Raw genomic sequence first — 17,739 nt, forward strand, 5'->3', positions numbered from 1 at the left:
GCGGCTTCGAAAAATAAATTCGAAACGCGGGGAGGAAATTTTCGTGGTAACTGGGTCGGGCAATCGACCGGTTTCACGAGGTTATCGATCGTCCCTCTCGAGGGCCTTCGTTATCTCGATCCGGCCGAAACGTATTCTTCCTCGGCCTTTATCTAACTCTTTCTTCTTTCTCTCTCTCTCTCTTTTTTTTTTACTCGCTTATCCACTCGGCCCGCCTCGACTACACAATCTTGACACCGATTTCTCCTGTTCCTGATCGATCTGTTTCGCGAAACTTGGCTCCACCTGGAACGGAATCTTGAGTATCGTCCAACAACAGTTCGAAAGGTGTAATCATGGCAATTTGAATCGACGTGACCTTGTTTTAGACGCAAGGAATTTTCCAATTTTCGAACTCGTTTTTCCCTGATTTTAAGTTTTGACAAGATTTCGTGATTTCGAGCACGAGATCCTCTTGCTGTGGAGCACAAGAAGAAAGTTGTTAATGATTTCGCCGGATAACGATCCGATATTGACCTCGTCTGGAACTGGTATTAAATGGCGCGTGCAGATATTTCGAGCCTCGAAACAAACGATAATCAATATTCGTGGAAACCAACGATGATCATTTCGAAACGATACCCAAATATCCCCGATAGATCCAAGTGACGAAAATTCACGTTATCCTCGCGATCTAAAATTATTATTTAAAAATATATCCATCCAAATCAATATATATCCATGTTAAATATATTAATTTGAATGGGTATTGATTTATAAAATCTTGCAATAAATATATCGTACGAAGGAATCGATGGATTTATTCGAGTTTGAATTATATTTAAAATCGAAGACATTAAAATCTAATGATAAGACTTGTGGCGTCCATCGAGAAAGAAGAATTCAACGATTGATTATATCGAGGGGGTTAAAACGAAAAATGTCAAATATCAAAGGGGAAGAAACAAGGAAGAAAAATAGGAGAGGTTTCTCTATTAGGTGAAAAAACGAGTGGTGAAACGAGGTGCGGTTATTCACAGGCTCGGAAACTGGAGTACATAAAACTTTGTTAAAATCGGTTGCGCCGATTTTTCAGAAGGGAGAAAAACGATCAGGCGTCGGATCTGCCGATAAATTAATCGAAGATAAAGGAGGCTGCACCGGTTTAGTTGCTGTCCACGCTTGCGTGCCTTCGTCATAAATCAAGTGCGCGATTTTTCAGCGGGGAAAAACTTCACATTTTACCATTTTCCATTCACACGTGTACTCGGAAAGAATGGCGTGCTTCTCGAGAGATGCAAAATGTGTATGAATATTTTCGAAAAATGAGAGAAAAAAAAAGAACGAGGAGACTTTAATAGTCTCCTGAATAACGATATATAATTTTCTCATACGATTTCACAGTGTGCGATTCCAATAATTCTGTCTCCTATTTTTCAATTTTCAGAGGGGCGATGAATCCTAATCACTGTTGCACTTTGCCAATATATATGTAACACGAATTGGGCCAAGTAATTTGAAAAGATGGGGGAGAGAAGATCAGCTTCCAAATCTGTGCTCTATATCTATCTATTTCATCTTGCAAATTAACGATATTCTGAGGGGGATATTAATCGAATCTCGAAACGAGTGAATCGAGAAAAATTGCGCGCGTCTCTGATAAAGTGTCGCGCGAAGTCTTTGAATTTTTCATACTGTATTAAAAAAAAAAAAAAAAAAAAAAAAAGGGAAATAAAAGGGAAAGAATACGTTTTGGCGGTAATAATCAAAATGCCCTCTGGCGGACATATTTTTCGGAATAAAAGGAATAGAGAGAGAAACAAAAGATATCGTAACTACCAGGAGACTGGATAAACCTTTCATCTTTCACAGGATTTTATCCCGTGAAATGAAAAAAATGTAAAAAGTTATCTAAACAGATAAACGTTTTGCTACGTGTCACTTCCTTTCAGATTATATTCCCCTAATACGGGGGATGAAAAATTTTTCTTGCTTCTTGAATTGCTAATTTTATTTTACAGAAAAAGAAAAAAAGACTAATTCGAGGAGAGAAATATCTTTACAATTTATGAAGTTTTTTTTTTTTTTCTTTGTACAAGGAGGGTATAAAACAAAACTGCAATTAAGTTTCTTAATTTGAAAGGATTCGAGAAGAATATCCAGAAGGGACCGTTTAATTATATCGCTTAAGAATAATAAAAAACTTGGTTATCCGGAATATCACTTTTCTTTCTCCAATATTAAAAATAAAAGTAGCCTAGGATAAAAGTTGAACGGTCTCGAGGGGGGAATATTTTGACATCACCTTTTTCTCTCTTTTTTTTTTTTTCCTTTATAATCCTTTTCAATTCGCTACATTACTTCGTACTTTTAGAAATTCTATTTAAATTTAACGAAATTTACGATATAGATATAATTCTTAGATCGTAAAAATCTTCTTTATAGATATTTGTAGATACATTTAAAGTGTGTATAGGATTAATATATTTAATAAAATAATCCCGTGTATGGATTGGCGCGCACATATTCGCAAAACGTTTTATAAAAACACCAGTGGTAATTCAATATCGAACGAATCCCTGAGTGAAAAATAAGATACGCAATTCTCCATGTCACCTATATATGTATATGTATATATATATATATATGTATACGATATTTGTGCATGGAATACACATCGAGAACTATTTTACGCGAGCAGAAATATTGAAATAAGCCAGTTTTTTTTTACGGTTTTGTTTTAAATTCGTTTGTTTACTCTTTCTCTTTTTTTTTTTTTTTTTTACACTTCTTTTAGTTTATTCCCAGTTTTTACTTGTTTACAATATGGCTTCATCGATTCATATCTGCGGTCTCTTTTGATTTCGTTTCATGTCTTTCATGCATACGAATTTGTATAAATAAATGGATTTATTTCAAATTATTGGAAAATGGACAGTGGATTCAACTAAAAGTTTTGCATCAACAAAATATAATTCTATATATGAATATTTAATGAATATTTAATGACTGCGAACGAATAAATTGGATTTAAATTGGATAAATTTTTTCTTTTTTTTTTCTTGCAATCGACGTTTCAACTTGAAATATTTTTCTCCGGAGTTAACTCAGGGGCTAAAATAATATCCTGAAGCGTATATACACGAAGCTTTTTCAAGCTTTTTAACATGTGTGTCCACATGCGTTTCAAAGACAATATCATATTTATTAATTCTTGGATCGATCGTCACATTTCTTTTTCCCTAACAAAAACCAAAATATTTTATTATATAATAAAAAAACAAACTAATAATGGAAAATATTTTAAATTTTTTAAGGAATGAAATCTTAAATCTTGATTCAATCGATAACGAAATAAACAAATGACGCAAATTTTTCCCTCGTTATATTAAAAAAAAAAAAGAGAACAAAATTAGAAAAAAATCAAGTAGAAAAATTCATCAACGATGATAATTTCACGATGCAAAAAATTTAAAATAAAATATGATTCTCACGGTAGAAGAAGTTGAAATCAATAAAGCAAGTTCTAATATGGAGTCCGTCCGTTTACAAGATATATTTTTCACGTGTATCATTTTTTTTTCGGACTGATATTCATGGAAACCGAATAAAAAAAAAAGAAAAAAACGAAAACTGGAAACGAAATACGTGGGCGACTATTTTTTTTTTTATAATAGATTACGCACCCATGTACAGAATTCCAACCTAGTTTCAACATATCGAGGTTTCATAGAGGAGGAGGAGGAAAAGGGCTCATTTTTCAAAAAATATCATGAAACATTTTTGTTTTTTTCTTTTTTTTTTTACGAGAATTTTTCTATCGATATCGTATCATGCGTGTCGTTCGTCAATTTTTTCTTCTTTTTTTTTTTTTTTATCACTACCATTACTCCTCTTCGTACTCGACACAATTTAGTTTTAGAAATCTATTATGATCTATTGTGCGATGTGTAACGCATTGTCACAGACAATTTGAAACATCGCTTGCGAAAATTTAATATCTGGAGAGACCTATCGGAAAATAAAACGCATAAATTTTGTTTATATATATATATGTATATATATATATCGGGAAAAACGGATAAAAAGAGAACGAATGGAGTAACTTCTGCTTTTCGAAGAAACATCCTCGCTTACCGCACTTGTTTGAAATGCAACCAACGTTGGGTGAATTGAAAAGAGAGAGCTATGTGGATCCAACGTAACCCATACAAATTGCAGTCGAATGCGGACCAACGTTGTCGAGTCATCGTCTTTTTCCCCTCGGAGAGAGAAATTGTACCTATTTCATAAGGTTAAGAGCTTATGAATTGACAACTATTGATATTTTGTATTAGATCGACGATATCGTTTTTTGGAAACACAAAAAGAATTATTGTAAATTTAAAAGTTGTGAAGCGAGAAACGATTTATAGTTTGTTTAAAAAAAAAGAAATCAATTTACTTTTGCGGCATTGCAATAAATAATACGATAACAAATGATCGATATTAAAAATTGCAAAAAAATTTTCGTAGTAAAAGGATTACTACGAAAATAAAATTAATTGGTACTAATACATCCATATTTTTTTATAAAGCATTTGTTTGACCAAAAAAAAGAAAAATGTCTCAGTTTTTGAAAATACAGATCACAGATCAATTAATATTAATATACTATTTTAATTTGAAAAAAGCGAAAACATTTATTAAAAAAATCTCTGAAAATTCTTTGAAAAAGGAGAAATAAAATATAGAAAAACGGAAGAAATCGTCCGTTTCGGATGACCTAAAAATTTCCTCCATCGAATCACGTATAAATATATATCTCAACGAGATAAACTTGAATAGTAAGATATCCACGAAAGCTTAAACTATTAATCAAAATGACGTGATACGACGATGCACCATTCTTGCGAATGGTCCCATATCTTACCAAAGATAGCGTATATACATTCGGTGTATATCGTTCATCCGTTTGCCATTTCCCATCCGTTCCGTGAACCGTTATACAATTACCGCTGCCCTCATCCGCTCAAACAAATGAAATGGCCAGTCATTAGCGAGTAATAAATGGCTGGGAGCGAAGAGCGGCGGGGAATTTCATTACACGGATTCTTGCTCCCACTGTTTCCATTTAGACCGTCGCGTGAGAATTCACCCTCTTTGGACCAAGTGGCGGAAATATGGACGGTCGACTTTCTACAAGTATTGGGGAAGTACAAGCGAAAACAGTATCACCTAGAAATCTAAATCTGGATCCTAACAAAAAATTTCTCAAAAATTTGAAATTTGATCTGGAAACTGCAACAGCAAATTATTTCAATCGAACAAGTAATAACAATAATTGCATTAATCGTTTCGTCTCGTTAAATTGTATATTTTTATTATTATGCTTTGTAGGAAAGATGAATGAATTTATATTGTCCTCTCACAAGAAACCTCGAATGGGACACAGGATAATAAGCGATATAATTTTATTTGTAACCCTTCAGCCAATTGCTCGTTTACTCGCGCCATTCGAAATGACCAATCAAACCGTAAACCCGCATTTCTCTCGCGCATAATACTTGGGAATTTGATTCTTGGCAATCCTCGAGAATCCTGAATTCTAACACCCTTCTATTGAAACTATCTCCTTTACCTCTTCATTCTGCACGCACAATTTTCATTCTTTTCTTATTTATAATTACCAGGATTATAAGAGAACATGTTTCCTATTTATTTTCTAAATAATGAAATCCAAGAATAAGAAAAGAATAATAAAAAGTATAGTGAAAAATTTTATTATCGATTTAAATTTCACTAGGAAATGGATGAAAATTATTAGAAAAGACATCGTGAGTTATACAGTGAACTTGGTTAAAGTTCAAGATGAGGTTGAATAGTGAAACGATCGCGAGAGTGAAATTCAATCGGAATAACCGTGGTTGTCGATTCATTTTTCCCCCCTCCCCTCCTTTTTTCCCCTCGTTCGGTTATTTATTTATTTCATTCGATGTCGCCCGAGGTGCCTCGTCCATTTATCACGAATTCCAATAGCGATTCGGCATTGCTGCGGGGACCCAAACGTCGAATATATATATATATATATATATATGTATATTCTTGGATAAAATATGATGTATTAGGATACGTGTCCTTTTTCGCCGGCGAATCGCTCGTTTTTCACGGGGCAACGTGGATGATTTCGAACGAGATTCGTTTAACAGAATATTTTCTTTTTTTTTTTCTTGGTTAAATTTATGCCAATTCCTTTGAACTATTACACAAGCACATGCGTGAATTGAAGGCAATTATACAAAGACGGTAAAATCTTGGTTTGGTCGAAATTTGTTCTGATTTCACGGTTGATAAAATTGAAAATCCATCGTACGAGTAATTTCATCGACGCGTTTATAAAGCGCGTATATAAATAGTTGCGAGATTTATTCAAATGATTCGTACATTCGTGGGTGTTGAGATATATATATATTATTTATTCGATGAAATGAAAATTTGGAAATAAAATTAATAAACGAAAATTAAAAGCTCAATGAATCGTGATAACATTCCTGATTAACATATATCTATCGAGAATGAAAATTCGAAAAATCATTCGATCGATATATTTCTTGTTCCGGTACGACTCGAAAATCCGTTCAATCTCCCTTCGCACAATCGAATTTCAACCCCTCATTTCACTTTAATTATGATCCTTAATGCGCACGCCCTAATTGGAAAAATAATTATCCACGAATGCCAGGAATCCTGGCAGGATCGGTCTCCCAGACTTTCTGCGACGTTCTTCTTCGAGGATTACGCGAAGGGAAATGGACGAACAATCCGATCCTATTTGCCCTCGACAAATAAAATTTCCACGGAGTCGAATCTCGGCCTGGATAAATCTGACCGCGACAGGCGGCAAAGCTCGCCGCCGATTTCCACGGAAAAATTCCAGAAGGGAAACTTTCCTTCCCTTGCTTGCAACCAATGAAATAGTTCCTGGTAAACGGCGCAGATATTAAGAACCAAAGTCCAAATTTTCGAAGAAGTTTCTCTATAATTTTTTCGCGAAAATGTATCTCGAAGAAAAATCGTCGTTGAAGAGGAAAAAGTTTTTTATCCCGGCGAATTGGCTTTTACCAAGGTAATAATATTTTTTTTACGATAACGGTAAATAGTTGAAGAGAAAATAAAGATGTAGTATAACTGCTAGCCGGTATAGTAAATTCAACTTACCTCGAAACGAAAGTTTTTCCATCTGTCTGAGAAATGAATAATTTTTGTAAATTAAAAAAAAGAAAAAAAGGAACGTTAGAGGATATATTCGAAATAGAATCGAGTATCTATTCGAGCCATTATTTTATATTGATCTTTTATATTTTAAAAGACACGACAAACGAAATTATCCGTTTAAAATATATCCTTTTACGATAGAGGATAATATGGTCCTCGAACGCGGTATAAAAGAGGATAGTTAAAAATGTTATTAAACGATAACGCAAGAGGAACGATAGGGAATAAACGAAGATTACGAGGCTCAAAACTCATCTTCTGATATTCGAGTCGTCAAAGTTGTTCGTGAAACTTCTAATAACGCGATACTGTTACGATGTTATTTTTATTGCAAAGGAAAACTATAAAATAACCGTATTTACCGCTCTTCTTTGCGTATAGGATTTTTCATCATGTGGAAAACGACCAATTTATTATAGCGGTAAATTCGTTAATTACACGGGAGAAGTGTGATTCTCCTATTTTGTTCGAAACGAGATTCTCTTTTTTTCTCTCTCTCTCTCTCTAATAGAAAACGATTGTAGCCAAGTTTCAGCTTTATTTTGCGAAAAGTTTGTTTAATTAAATTTTAAAAGCGGATATAATTAAAATTTTAAAGGATTTATATTAATATATATATTATTAAAAAAAAATAAAGGATACAAATTTCTTTATCTCCTTAAATTTCGAAATTCGAACATCAATTCGCAAAAAAAAAAACTATGCTCTTCGTGGATTCAATTTAACGGATCGATGCCAACGCGATAAAATACTAATGAGCGATCACGAGTAAATCTGGGAATTCGAATCGATCGTTACAATCGGGAGCTCAACGCAAAACTGCATAAATACGAATATGGGTTTAATTGGTCGATTGTCGTGCGACCGATTGCGTGGCGACTGCGAGGCCCGATGTTAAATTAACATTTCCACCGGTGTCGATCAATGAAAATTATTGCCCATTGGAAACGTTCCTCGATAACAACCACACTCGCTACTTTTATCACCGTCGCTAATTGAATTGCGAAAACTAAGCGAGAACTTCATCGTTCCAATCGTGCGCCCACATCCCTCCAAATTCTCCCCTCCCTTGCCCCCGAAAATCCACGATTACTCGTCAATGATGTATAGCTTTTTCGATCGATTTCCAAACCTAACCTAACCATCACCGTTCCAAAACCACCGTTGTTTGTACATGTCGGTACACGACAACTCTTTTCACAGATTTACGATTAATCTCGACATCCCTCCCCCTTCCCCCCCCCCCGTGAAAGTTTCACGAGTACGTTTACTACTTGGCGGATCGAATACCGGCGCCCGATTGCGCGATACTTTCACGGCTGGTTTACGTGCACGTACACCTAAGTGGCGTGTAAATTTACAATGGTATTAAGCCGATACCATTTTTCTCTCCCTCCCTTCAAGGGAGCTCGCGACGCTCGGATTAAAGTCTTACATCGTGAAATTGCATTAAATGCACCGTAAAATGCACGCGACATAATTCATCGCACGCGCATCGAGAATTAATTACACAAGGGAACAAAAGGAAGGGGGGGGCTTTCCGTCCCACGTACGGAAGCTATCCGTAATTGCGCGTACCAATGTTAACCTCGTTTACGCCTTCGAAGATTCTCTTCACCGATATCACGCTATATATCGCTGCAACATTGACGGGCTTGCGGTTTAACAAAACTGATACGAATAACTTTCCGTATTAACGATAGTTAAAGCGCGAACCAGGGGGCGATTGATCGATATCGCGATGTAGCAAATAGGTAGAAACTTGCATCTAGCGTGAGTGGCAACACTAAGCTCTCATCGGTGGAATCACTGTACTGTAAGTCATCGTTGATCGCTGTAGATTATCGTGCTATCACGTACGTACGTACGTAATCACGGCTCGCAGTGGGATCGATATGAAGAAATCACGACACGGATCTGTGTTAATTGTGGAATAATAGTTTCGTGGATAACCAATTTTTTATTTTAATATTATTTCGTTTTTTACAGGTCGAAGAGTCGATTCGAGACTGTCGCTAAACGAGGTTATGTTTCGAGGTTAGGATGCAATAACGAATATATACGATAATGTGTATATAACGTATAATAATCACGACACGGATCTGTGTTAATTGTGAAATAATAGTTTCGTAGATATCGAATTTTTTTTTAATTTTATTTTAATATTATTTCGTTTTTTACAGGTCGAAGAGTCGATTCGAGACTATCACTAAACGAGGTTATGTTTCGAGGATAGATGCAATAACGAGTATGTGTATATAACGTATAATAATCACGACACGGATTTGTGTTAATTGTGGAATAATAGTTTCGTGGACAACGAATTTTTTATTTTAATATTATTTCGTTTTTTACAGGTCGAAGAGTCGGTTCGAGACTATCACTAAACGAGGTTATGTTTCGAGGTTAGGATGTAATAACGAGTATATACGATAATGTGTATATAACGTATAATAATCACGACACGGATCTGTGTTAATTGTGGAATAATAGTTTTGTGAACAATGAATTTTTTATTTTAATATTATTTCGTTTTTTACAGGTCGAAGAGTCGGTTCGAAGAGCTGTCGCTAAACGAGGTTATGTTTCGAGGTTAGGATGCAATAACGAATATATATATAATGTGTATATAATGTGTATATAACGTATAATAATTACGATACGGATCTGTGTTAATTGTAGAATAATAGTTTCGTGGACAACGAATTTTTTATTTTAATATTATTTCGTTTTTTACAGGTCGAAGAGTCGATTCGAGACTATCACTAAACGAGGTTATGTTTCGAGGTTAGGATGCAATGACGATAATGTGTATATAACGTATAATAATCACGACACGGATCTGTGTTAATTATAGAATAATAGTTTCGTGGACAACGAATTTTTTATTTTAATATTATTTCGTTTTTTACAGGTCGAAGAGTCGGTTCGAAGAGCTGTCGCTAAACGAGGTTATGTTTCGAGGTTAGGATGCAATAACGAATATATATATAATGTGTATATAATGTGTATATAACGTATAATAATTACGACACGGATCTGTGTTAATTGTAGAATAATAGTTTCGTGGACAACGAATTTTTTATTTTAATATTATTTCGTTTTTTACAGGTCGAAGAGTCGATTCGAGACTATCACTAAACGAGGTTATGTTTCGAGGTTAGGATGCAATGACGATAATGTGTATATAACGTATAATAATCACGACACGGATCTGTGTTAATTATAAAATAATAGTTTCGTGGACAACGAATTTTTTATTTTAATATTATTTCGTTTTTTACAGGTCGAAGAGTCAGTTCGAGACTATCGTTAAATGAGGTTATGTTTCGAGGTTAGGATATAGATGCAATAACGAGTATATACGATAATAACGTGATTAAATCGACGAAAAAGTTGGTCGAAAAAGGCTGGTTGATCGAATTTTCACAATCGAGTCTAGGTCATAGAGTATACAAGGTATAGAGCACGGTCGTTTGGTTGACGTGTGGCCCATCCGAGTGGAAACTGTCACAGGCTAATATGGATTAGGGGGTCTGCTAAACTTCCGCAGAGGGACGTGGGTCACGAGATTGGATACGGGCGCAAATAGAATAAGCACGTACGTTGTCACGACGCGGCATAAATGAGGCGTTGATCCCGGGAATATTAAAAAAATATTCCTGGGAATTTTGACAGTGAACGTCGCGCGATGCCGTCGACACATGGGGGGGGGGGGAATGGTATAAACAATGGACAATGGGGCGAGTTTTACGACGACAAGAATTTGGCGAGGGGACGAGTCGCGAAACGAGTCCCCAGCTAATGACCCGGCAATGAAATAAACTTGCGAGCCCCACTCCAGAAACCCATTAACGCTTTTGTCGTTTCGCCTGGGAGAAGTTTGCTCTAGAAATCGCTCTATTCGCCGTCTAACGACCGAGAAAACGATAACGAAGTGTGCCTAACGATTCCCCACCGAACTCGTAAACGGAGCGCACCCAACCTTTCTTTCCTATTCATCCCGTTGTTAACATTCTCGGTTTAATGCCAACTCGATGAGAGAGAAGTTGGTTAAACTAATAAATCTAACCTTTTAATACGTCCATTGTATAATATTATCGTTGCATTCAGTTTAATCGATATCTATTGACAAGTGTACGTGTAAATAAATAACGATTTTCTCTTCCACGAGCAAAAGTAGAACTTTCCTGTAGCATTATCGGTTTAACGTCAATTCGATGAGAGATTGTTGACTAAATTGTACATGGACCAGGAGAAGAAGGAATAACTGGAGTAAACTTTTATGTTCGTTGTACACGTTGATATTTAATCGTTGTTTAATCGTTGTTTATCGACACTTGACCAAAGATTATCGGCTGAATTGTACAAAGTGTAAGGAAATAATAAATGAAGTGTATCTAACGAGTCTCGTGAAACGAGCAAACCTAACCTCTCTGTTCATTACGCCGCTTATACCATTGATATCGATTGACGACTATCGACTATGTATCGACGATTCGATAGGATAGATATTATTGAATAAAATGTATATAGACTTAGTGGAAGGAGCGGCGGTATAACGCAACCATATCATTTAATTATGGATAAGTTTGCGGTGTGGTAAAGTACTTGGAAGCTTAAAGTCTTGCAAGCCCTTACCCCTATTGTCGCAATGACTAAACCCCTAATAGTCTCCCTTTAATCGCACATTGATTTATACCACTTACGGAGCAAATAGTGATAACTAGCGGATAGCAGTGTCACGCTATAAGCAACAGAGTGCTTAACCAGTGCAGTAAATCTATTACAATCGTTTTTTCTTATTTTTTATTTCAATTAAATTTCATCTCGCCAGTCTCGAGCATTATTTTTCCTTCCTGACATTTATTATCCGTCTTAATTGCTCTTCCAAACTATTTATTATTCGTCGAACAAAATTTCCTTGCCAATTTACCAATCATTTTTATCTTATTTTATATATAAAAATTCTAATAAATTTTTTTTGAAGGAAAGCTTTTCGAGAAGTTGTTTCTTCCTTCGCCAACTCGTTACTTTAACATTGAGGAACATCGTTTAAACGTTCAAATGTTTCTATTTTAAAAACCTTCTTACGCTCCACTACTTACGCTTTTTAACGTCAAGGAATCGCGTTAAAAAGCAAAAAAGAGAAAAGGAAGAATTCGGGTTGAAACATTGGGAGCTTAAGATAAATTAAAATTTCAACGAAATAGATAGAGTTTCCATTCGGCCAGAAATATAGGGTAAAAAAGGAGCGATGTAGAATTGACTAAAAAAAGGTCGGATGGGCCATTAAGGTTCTACTGTTTTAACGATAACATCTGACATTAAGTAGTCGCCGTGGCATTTCACCGCGCCCCTCCTCCTTTCTTCTTCTTCTTCCCTGTCAGGAATCTCCACCGCTCGTTGACCCGTAAAAACCCATCCCCCTTTGACGTTTGCACGCACAAACAATGGCGAAAAGGCACAATGCGAATTCTCGTGGCGCGCGGAAAAACACCGATGAGTAGAAAAAAAAAAAAAAAGGAAAAAAAGACAGGTCGGAATTTCCCGTTCCCTGCTCCCCGTCTATCTCTCAATGTTGGGTCAGAATTTTCATTAAGTTTCACGAGAAACACGACACGGGAAAGTTTCTTCTTTCGAAATTCTTCCATGTTCCCTCCCATCATACGAGAAAGTACATACATTTAAGTTACTATATCTTACTGTCAGTTCTCAGAATGGAAATGTTTCGTGAAATTCTTCTCTTCCTCGAGCAACTGTGGAAATATCTTCTCTTCTTGGACGAAGAGAACAAGAAAATACAATTTTATTATATACATCGTGAATAAATAAATATATCGTTTAACGTAATTATTTTTAATTCGAATTTCGTACTTCATTCGTTCGAAAATTTTTTTTCAAGAAGAATTTGATAAATAATATATATTGCAGAACTTAAGTGGATGGATTGGAGACAATTAATTCGGAATTTCTTAACAGTTTTAAGTCGGTTGATGCTAGCGAACAGTTGTGCTAATTAAACCAAAACAATCTCGCGGAGAATGAGTTTCCTTAATCCGTTCTCCGAGCATCTCTGATAATTCCAAGAAACAGGGATTATAATCTAATTAATAATTCACCCTACATTTACCAGACAGATCGCATCTGGACGAGTAACATTTCTCAAATTTTCAAGATTAAAGCAGTGTATAAATAATCTTATTTTCGAAAGAAAGAGGAGGACGTTATTACATACATACTCGATAATTTAATTTCGTTAATCGTCGCACTTTCTTTCTTGATTATTAAGTGGAAATTATCGAGTTTAAAAACTGGAGTTTCGTTTTTTTAAGCACACGAATGCTTTCAGAAAGGTAAAATGGAACACGATGATCACTTTTCTATTTCGTACAACGAATACTTCTCTCTTTCTCTTGTACTCTCTCCTTCCCTTCCTTCGTTCACAAACTAATGAAATCCACGACAAAAAAGCTGAATTACCAAGTGTCCTTACTCAGGCCAAGGATCAACGTCGCTCGAGGAGGGTCCCGCATCGAGAAAATGGATAATCCTCCTCCACAAAAAATTCCACACTCTTCATGCGCTACGAAAATTATTACTCGAACGAGAAATTGTTTCTTTTCTTTTTAACAAGCATAGACTTTCATCAATTTCACAAATTCAACTAACGTTTTAAAACGATTCAGTCGATTAGGTGAAACTCGAAACTCGTTGTTGATCTATGTTCTAGCAAGTTGAACGAATTTTCATCGCGACAAATTTCTCAAAAAAAAAAAAGAAAAAAATCCGACAATTCAACGAGAAGACCACAAGGAAAGGAAGGAAAAGAAAACAAGAAGGAAACCGGAGGGAGAAATATTTTTCATTCATCTTTCCATAAGTGTCCCTCGTTTATCTTCCACGACCTCGAATCGGGCAGGATTGGCGTCCAAGGATATCGTCAATATACCGTGATCTGGTTAAACATCCTAAGCCCCGAGGAAAAGAAAATGACGACGAGGGTTCCCCCTCCTTTACCGCGGATATTGGGCCACGATCGAAACCTGTCACGTAGATCGCGGGAACAGATCTTCCAGACGAGGAAATCGATCTGACGTAAACGATCTGTGTCGTAAATAAGCCGGCTCGCTTGGATAATCGACTCGAGGGAAAAAGATCCGAAAGTCTATCCTCTTCTAGGATAAGAAACGCGGCTGTAAAAGGAAACGAGGACAGTTGGGGATTATTTGCAGTTCATCGTGTCGTTGCACGATTTTATTTGTTCTTGGACGGAGAAAAAAAGTTTCTACGAGTATATCAATTTATGGAGAGAATTTCGAAGAAATTTGATACGAAGCTGTAGATACAGAGAGAAGAAAGAATATTTTTTACTTCAACGATTTAAAAAAGTCTCGTTGACCTAGGAAGAGGATAAGAATATACGATTATGGCGTTTTATTCTTTGCAGAGTAAGATACAGTGTTTTCGAAACTGTGAGAGGAACACAAGCAAGTTGCAAACTCTTCAAGTGTACTACGAAAAATGCGTGGAAATGCGTCAAGGCAGTTAAACCATCGAGGTCGCGTTTCAAACATTCAATAATCGCGAACGCTGATAGAGCTGATAGGGGATGGGAGCTGAGAGAGGATGCGCCATTGGAAAAGTTTCGAATTTATCGGATCGGCGTCGTTCCAACGGAACGGAAACGCGACTGGAAAGTTTCACAGCCGGACAATTTCCGCGGGCACTTTCGAATCGATGGGAAAATCTAGTTCGAAATATGGCTTAATTATTCGTCCAATGGCCCTTCATTGTGGAATGGATCCTCTCGCGATAACGAACACCGTGAATACATTGCATAAATTCGAAACTTTGAAGAAGTGGCTGCCGCATTTGCGAAATAAATATTCATACATCGTATATCGACAAATTTATTCCTGAAGATAGTTTTGTAAAAAAAAAGAAAAAACAGTTTTGATATTTGAAATTGAAATTTACTGTTCTAATTTTTTCTTTTTTTTAGTAAAAAGTTAGTCGAGAAAGATTGTTTTGAAATTGCACTCTGTGAGAATCCGTGAGAAAATCGGGCAAAGTTGAAGAAATTCAAGAATTTATGAAACTAGGGAAACTAAAAATCCAAGAATCCAAGGATTCGCTTTGTTAAGGGATTAACAAAGAATAAGGATACCAATCTCGTGGAAAATTTGAGTACAAGGGAATCCAGATTATTAGGGAAATGATTGATCGACCAGTTTCTTTCGTTTTTTCACAATAACGTTTTTTTAAGATCGATCATTCTCGCCATTGAAAATTTCCAAAGAAAGCTTCAAGCTTTCGTTCAAACCCTTCGAGCCTTTCCCATTCGGAAAAGACTTGGTCGATACTTCGGCCTTTTTCTCTCAAGCGGGCCGATTGTTTCGCAAAAGCGATTCACATCGATGTTTCCACGGAGAAACCATTCCCCCTCCCCCTGCTCGTTCTCCTCCATAGGCGTAGCCACCCTTGACCTTGAATTTATTACCTCGTATATCATAATAAATCGAGCAGAAAGTTAAATAAAAGAACGAAACGTAAAGTTTATCCCGATTAATTGCGCGGCGGGACGATATTTTTTTTCCCTTGCGCGATCGATAATCGAGCTCGATCGGTAACCAGGTCGGCGAATAACGAAGTGTACGACGCCTCTGATTAATGGCTCTTGGAAATCTCGACCACGGTTCGTCTTGCAACACCTCGTTTCGCAAACGCGTGTCGTGTGAGAATCGTTCGATTTTAGAGTTCGAAAACTTTCGTCCCAAAAATATTTCTCCACGGACAACGATGGATCGGTAATGGAAATGAGAAGTAGATCGAGATTCCGATATAAGACCTGGAGTAATAAATATTCATAGAGGCTACACTGTTATCGTTTGTAATTTTTTTTTACAACAGAAAATTGTTCAAGATTATCGATGTACATATACTTTAGCGATTTCAATCGCAATTTTGCATATAAAAATATATATATATATTAAATTCACAGGTCAATCGTGATTGAATCTGGAAAAATACATCGATGATATTTATAGTAGTCGATTTATAAAAACCGATATCGATCGAGCCCCGCAACAATAAAATATGCGTGATATATTATTATTGATTCGATTACTCGTCATTCGGTCAATTTGTCTTGGTTGATTGCCTATACACAGGCGTTTCGAGCGTGGTATTGACTTGTTTACAACTTGAAAAAACAAAAGTCTCTGCAAATAGCGCAAACATGCACTTTGAACTTTTTTTTTTTTATCGTGATGAAATTTACAATCTCGTCTACAAATATCGATCATTTTATATGTATATATATATATATTTTTATCATTTTGCGAAAAAAATAATAAAAGGCGAAATATATAATGATAGAAAATTCCATTTAAATTCCGTATTTATATTAAGAAAAGAAGGAGAAAAGAAGGAAAAGAGGAATGGAACGAGTGGATATACTCGTTTTTATGGAAAATCAGGCGAGATATTGGAAAAGTTTGTCGGATCTCGCATTAATTGATTTGCCTCGGGCGAGTAATATCGATCAAAAGTTTTTCACCGATAGAAATGTTCCAGGCGACTTTTCTTTCGAATACAAGGAATTTCTTTTTATTCTCGAGTTTTAAACTCAATGGCTACTTCCATTCGAACGAAGGCGCGGTCAGCCAGAATAAGAAAAATTTTTTCCTGCCAGTTTCAATGGAAATGGCGGAACAACTCGAGTCTCGATTACGATTTTAAACAATGAAACTCGATCGAATGAAAGTTGTCGAGCGAGTCTCATAAAAAATTTCCAATATGAGAATAAGGCGTTAAAGCGGACATCAACGATTGTTGATTTAACAGTGGATTAGAGATTCCAATTCAGGGAAGAAAATTATACCAACTTTTTTGCTGAGTTTCGTTTAGAAGATTAACTTCTCCGTAAAAAGTTTTCGGATTAAGGAAATTAAAAATACTGTAATCAACTTAAGTAGTATAAATATAAGAACAAGCACCAGAATGTTAAATCTACGAGATGATAATTAAATACCAAAAAAAAAAAAATTAATTTAAATATATTTTATGAAAGAAAATGCAAGAGGAAGAAAACAGAGGTTAAAGGAAAGTACTTAATCGTCGAGAAATTTTTGGAAAAAAATATTCATATATCATTGTGAATTCGCAAAGAAATAAATATGAAAGGAATATTTTTGAAACATTTCCTATTCGATGAAAAATATTCAATGAACTTTCAATGTCCAATGGAATAATTACTTTCACTATATTCATCGGCATTTAAGTTATTAACCATTTTGCTTTTTCCTTCGAAAAAGAGAAAAAAAGTTTTCTTTTATCTCGTATCATCCACGCGTTTGATATTTCCACTGCAATATTTTTCCATTTTCGAAAACTATAGTCGCCTTTTAACGAATTTCGTTTGATTCGAAAACTAACCATTTTTTTGCCCAAGCTTTGGTGGCCACAAAGGAACGACGTTAGTCGTTCAAATTGCTTTTTCCA

General features: G+C 35.7%; 1 protein-coding gene across 12 annotated transcripts in view; it reads right to left on the minus strand.

Moving 5' to 3' along the window:
* Nucleotides 1-17,739, minus strand: part of LOC408963 (pleckstrin homology domain-containing family G member 5) — an 85,366-nt gene that overhangs the window by 19,871 nt on the left and 47,756 nt on the right. The gene's annotated exons all lie outside the window — the stretch shown is intronic.

This window comes from Apis mellifera, linkage group LG8 (assembly GCF_003254395.2).
Source record: "Apis mellifera strain DH4 linkage group LG8, Amel_HAv3.1, whole genome shotgun sequence".
In the NCBI taxonomy this organism is placed as follows: domain Eukaryota; kingdom Metazoa; phylum Arthropoda; class Insecta; order Hymenoptera; family Apidae; genus Apis; species Apis mellifera.